Here is a 5562-nt window from a genome sequence, read left to right as displayed (position 1 = left end):
AGCCATAAGAAGAGACCATACCTGAGACTTCTTCTCGAGATGCTTTCGGAGTTGCGTAGGAGCTAAGGTTAAGCGTGGGAGCTAAGGGTAAGACCTAAAAGATATATAAGGATTGGTGCTAGGGTATGGGACCCTAAAGGAAAGCATTGACGGGAAGGAGGCCAAAAGTAAGTTCAACCTAAAGGTAACTAAGGTTTGGGTATAGGAACCTCTGGAGAACGACACCCTGTCGAACTCCGCGGGGAAACACAAAAATATAGTGAAAGCAGCAGGACGTCGGTAGAAACTGCTGGGGAATCCGCTTGCGTTGGTCTCAAACGAACTCTGGCAAAACTTGAGGTTGAATCTGCTTGCGTCGGTCTCAAGCGAACTCTTGTTGGGGAATGACTCTATCTGGATTGAATCATTTTCGGAAGATCTGCTCGTATCTGCTTTCGAACAAACTCCGTCTCTCGAGAAGTGCAATCGGCTGTCATGAACTCTCGCTGGGAATATACTGACGACTAGGAACATCTTGATCGTCATGGGAAAAATCTTAAGGGAGCAGCACTGCAAAATACTACTGCGCCGGATAAAATAATTTTGAGCAATACTGCAAAATACTGCTGTGCGGGATAAAATGAATTTGGACAATACCGCAAAATACTGTTGCGCAGGATAAAACGCGGGCCAGAACGAAAGAAAATCGTCGAAACGGACCAAAAGAATACAATAGCATTGAAGAAGAGGCGCACCAAAGATGGGCCCACCAATAACGAACCCATAACGAATTTTTGAAAATTCGTATGGAGGGAACGCAAGGAAGAGGCGCAGCAAGAGCTGCGTCCCTTGGAAGAGGCGCAGCACCTGCTGCGTCTTTTCCCCAAATTGGCAATTCCTGCGTAAAAACGCGAAATCAGAAGGTTTATTTTCATTATTTCGAAACACATTTCCTTCAATTTCTCTCTCAAATCTTCACCATTTCCGTCGAGGTTGGATTCAAAAGCTTGCTTGAAATATGACTAATCGAGGTACGTGTCTTAATCTTGCATTAATCATCTGTATTTGTCGAATTTTGAGCCGCAAGAACTAGGGTTTTCAACCCATTTGATCGAAAATTTGGGGCTTTTCCCCCAAATGGATTTGTTTTGCCAAATTGATGCTAGAAATGGATAGTAGGCAATGTTAGGAACATAACCATGTATTTGCTTTGAATTTTCATCGAGTTTTGAGCCCTTGAGCGAATTTTGGGACGGTTTTACAGCTAAATCGTAAATTGCTTTGAAAATAGCCTTAGGATTACCCATTGGCGGCGAAATTTGATATTTGGGACCCTTGGATGATGGGTAAACTTTCTGCCATCTCGAAATTTTGGTTTGTGACAACTTTTTCAGGGCACCTTTCTAGGGCATAATCGCCGTTATAACGAAATGCTGCCAAATTTTCGACTCGAACCCGGAACTAGGCTTTGACTTGGACTTGACTTTGACCCAATTTATTACATGAGCGATTGGATTGGCGGGAATATGGCCAAAGATGGCCAGAAAGGGTAGTTTTCAGGGCTTTGGAGGCTCGAAAACTCCTTAACAAAGGCTTGTCGTCGTGTGACACGACCTAAATTTACTTTAACGTTGCAGGTGATGGGGCTTCTACTTCTGGGAGGACTCCCATGGAGGTAGACGCCAGTGCGGTTGAGGAGGCTTTAGAGCAGGCTTTCACCGACGCGGTGATGGCCACTGGAGACGAGGCACACGAGGAGGCGGAGGAGGAGGAGGCTCGAGAGGCGGCCAACGCGTCCGCGAGGAGGTCGTCGAGGGGAGCTCGCTTGGGCTGAGACCTGGGAGAGTAGGCACCTTGTGTGGGCTGCAGAGGGTCACCTGTCCTACAGGACGGTGAAGAGCTTGGTAAATAAGAATTCACTACTCATTACCTATTCTCTTTCATTCTTTTTGTCCAAACTTCTTGCAAATTTCCATTCAAAACTAAAGATAGCTCTGTTTCAAATCATAATAGGAGGCCGGGAACATCAGGTCGTTCTCGGGTTACACGACAGCGATGGAGCACTATGAGCGGCTGTCGGCGGAGGAGAGGGCCATGATCGAGCGCGGAGCGTTCGGTCCTCTGGTTCAGGTCTGGAGGGATATCGTGAAGAGGAAGTTGCGGGCCAACCTCAGCCTGGTCCGCGCTTTCTTGGATCGATTCTGGGATACGACTTCCACGTTTCATCTGCCTTTTGGTGAGGTGGGAGTTACTCTGGAGGACTACGGCATGATTTCCGGTCTGCCGTGCGGGACCGAGGAGATGGTGTGGCCGGAGACTGCTATGAGAGCGGATTCGGCCGAGGCGAGAAGGTTGATTGGTTGGAACCTGTCGCCGAAGGCTGTTGCAGTGCCGGGCTTGGTACCCAGTACCTATGTCCGAGACTACTTTGCGGGGAAGACCCCGGAGTTGGTGACGATCGATGGGAGGGAGACTGCTCCTCCTCCTTGTCTGGTGAGCGAGAGGGCTCGTCTGTGGCTTTGGTGGTTCTTGTCTTCGATTTACCTCGGAGACAAGGGCGAGAGGCTATCGACGAAGCTTCTTCCCTTTCTTTCTGACCTGAGTTCCCTAGGGCGCTGGGACTGGGTCACTGCTGGTTTTGCGGTCCTCATCCGCTTCATGCGGTCCTCATCCGCTTCATGATGGAGAAGGGGACTTCTCCTGGCGCTGTCGGACCTGGACTACTGTTGGAGGTATGAACCTTCCTAAGCAAATTCCTTTCTTTATTGAAATACGAAAGATCGTCATTGATTATTTTGTTTTACAGGCATGGGTGTACTCTTACTTCCCGAGTCTCGCGCCGAAGAGGACAGAGCCGCTGGAGAAGGCCTATCCCGTGGTGAGGGATTGGGTGATGTGCAGGACGAAGAGCAAGCGCTCTTCTCACAATGTCTATCGGCGGGATGTGAACGCCCTTCAGCTGAGTAGCGTGAGTATCCCACTCGTATTTACATCTTTTGTACTTTGCTTTCATTTGACCATAGGAATGATCTTTGCCTTTATATTGTCGCAGTGGGTGCCCAGACCTTGGGCGGAGTACGCTGGAGCGCCTCCTTTTGTTGCTGAGGTCCTTCGACCTAGGAGCCCGAGCCATTCTTTGTTGTGGACGTCGATGGGTCTGTGTGGTATCTGGGCGAGCGTTTGGCTCGTCAGTGCTCTCGGGGCGCGTTGACGGTTCCCATTGATCCTCCGAGGACGATGTTCAGGGAGCCTACTGAGGCTGAGAGGGAGGCGGACCTGGCTGGTGCTAGTGGCGACGATCTTCTCCTGCCTGGCGAGGACTACTCAGCATTCCTTTACGGGAGGTTGGCGTACTGGCCAGGAGTGGTGAGTATCTTTTACTTTTCTTGATTTGATTTCGAGAATTATGATGAAAGATCATCGGTTGATGAGAGCTATTTGTCTTTGCAGGAGGTCGAGGCGGCGGGCATCGAGCCCACAGTGTACCCCGAGACTCTTGAGTACACTGACGCGACTGGGAGGACGACGATCTCCGAGTTGCGTGACTTTGACGTAGCTGTGACGGATCGGATTTGGCCTAGACGACGCGGCAAGCATCGATTCGGAGGGTGAGCCTCCAGCTTATGTACCCTTCGTGTAAGAACACATTTGATTAAATTTGTTCAATTTACTGAGAATTCTTTTGAAATGCAGGTCGCGCCATCTCGGTTTGTGGCACTCTGGAGAGTGGCCAACCGGCTACGAGCTACCGCCATCGAGGCACTCGTCGGTGGTCGAGGTCGTCAGGTACGAACCCCGTTTGATTTTTTTCTTTTGATTTTTGATTTTCAGTTTTGTTTGAGCTGATTGACATGAGCCAATTTCTTATTTGCAGGGTGACCGCGAGCTGGAGCGATAGTTGGCCCAGTCTCGGGAGGAGACGGCTCGCTTGTCGAGGGAGCTCGAGTTTCGGGATGCCGAGATTGCTGCTCTTATGGCGAGGGTTGCTGAGTTGGAGGGTGCCCAGCAGTAGTTTGGCATAGTTTTGTAGACTTGTACATCTGATTTTGAACATTTTTGGATTTGTTTGGGGCGCAAGCCCCCAGTTTGCTTGGACTTTGGATTTGGTTCGGGGCGCAAGCCCCCAGTTTGCTTGTACATTTGTATATATGATGGCCTGAGTGCCTTTGCTGCTGGGTTGTGTTGCTTGTACCTGCAGGTTAGCTCTTGAACAGGTTTGGTAGACAACGGTTTACGCTGTCATGCTGCCGAAATTCACATGGAAATCACGCAAAACATACATTTTATACACATAAGGTCTTAATTAGCGCAAAAAGAGATTCAAAGGGATACAAAAGAATGCAAAAGCAAAAATTTTGACGGAAATGACCGGACGGTAGGGAGGGTTACCCCTAAAAAAAGAAGAAAAAGAGAAATCTATAAGTGTAGAAATGAAAATGTTTGAAATGAAAATAAAAGAGAATTATTTCCTAAAAAACGAAATTAGAAATGAAACTTATGAAATTTAATTAAAATGAAATTTTATTTCCTAAGAATAAATAAATGAATTAAAAAAATAAAAAAGAATTAAGTGCGATGAAAATGGCGAAGGTGTCGACGTCGCCTCGAAATGCGTGCCCGCGAATTCAGGAAGTTTGAAACATGGTAAACTGCTCGTATTTACCAAAATAAAATCCCGCAGGAATAGGAAATTATTCGCTATAGAATTAGGAAAGATCCAAACGCGGAAATCACATAGAGTGAGCTTGGGAAGAGGCGCAGCATGAGCTGCGTCGCTTTGAATAGGCGCAGCAGGAGCTGCGCCTGTTCCCAAGCTTGTCTCTCCTGGCGAATTTTTGGAAACCGCAATTAGTATAAATAGAAGCGTCGACGAAGCTTTAAATCATATAATTCTTCCGTCTCTTCTCCGTTAATCCACATAAAAACTCCCAAAATAAATTCTCAAGAGAAAATTTGTCATTATGAACACTTTGGAGATCCGCTTGAAGGAATGGACCAATGAATTCTCGAACATTGAGAAGCACGACATGGGTGCTCATAACCTTGGGTCTCTATTGAGTTTGAAACTCATTAAGGTTGTAAAACCGTTCTTGGATGCTTGCCTTGACTATTGGGACCCAAATTATCATGTTTTCGCGTTCCCAGGTGGTGATATTTGTCCTTTTCCGGAAGAAATTGCTGCTATTGGTGGGTGGGATCCCGAGCACTTACCCGCTATCCCTTCCACTTCACAAGGGTACAAGAGCAAATTCAGAGACTTGCTTGGATTGACTAGACTCGAGGTGGATCGCTTGGTTACCCGAAAGGCGTGAGAATGCTGGACTTTGTAGACCGATTCATCAACAGAGCTGACCCCACAGTCTCTTATGTTGCTAGGAGGAGAGCCTTTGGCTTCTGTTTGCTGCATGTGTATGTCTTTCATGGACACGTTGACGAAGATTTGCGAGGTGATCCCCGTCTTTTGGGTCTTATCGAGCAAATGGAGCTGCGCAGGAGCCCAGCTTGCTTGTGCTTAGGGGAGATCATCTTGGGTTTGGATAATAGGAAATCCAACCGCGATCTGCCATTTCTGGGGAGTCCCGT

At 47.8% G+C, this 5562-nt stretch overlaps 1 long non-coding RNA gene across 1 annotated transcript; it reads left to right on the top strand.

Moving 5' to 3' along the window:
- Positions 1–2658: 2658 nt before the first annotated feature.
- On the top strand, positions 2659–3103 carry LOC141629559 (uncharacterized). The gene is made up of 3 exons (XR_012537311.1): positions 2659–2711; positions 2786–2947; positions 3032–3103. It is a non-coding gene; the product is annotated as an uncharacterized LOC141629559 (long non-coding RNA).
- Positions 3104–5562: the final 2459 nt, after the last annotated feature.

The sequence above is a fragment of the Silene latifolia genome, chromosome 2 (assembly GCF_048544455.1).
Source record: "Silene latifolia isolate original U9 population chromosome 2, ASM4854445v1, whole genome shotgun sequence".
Taxonomy (NCBI): Eukaryota; Viridiplantae; Streptophyta; class Magnoliopsida; order Caryophyllales; family Caryophyllaceae; genus Silene; species Silene latifolia.
The sequence above is the reverse complement of the archived record's forward strand: the minus strand, read 5'-3'. Positions and strand labels throughout refer to the sequence as shown.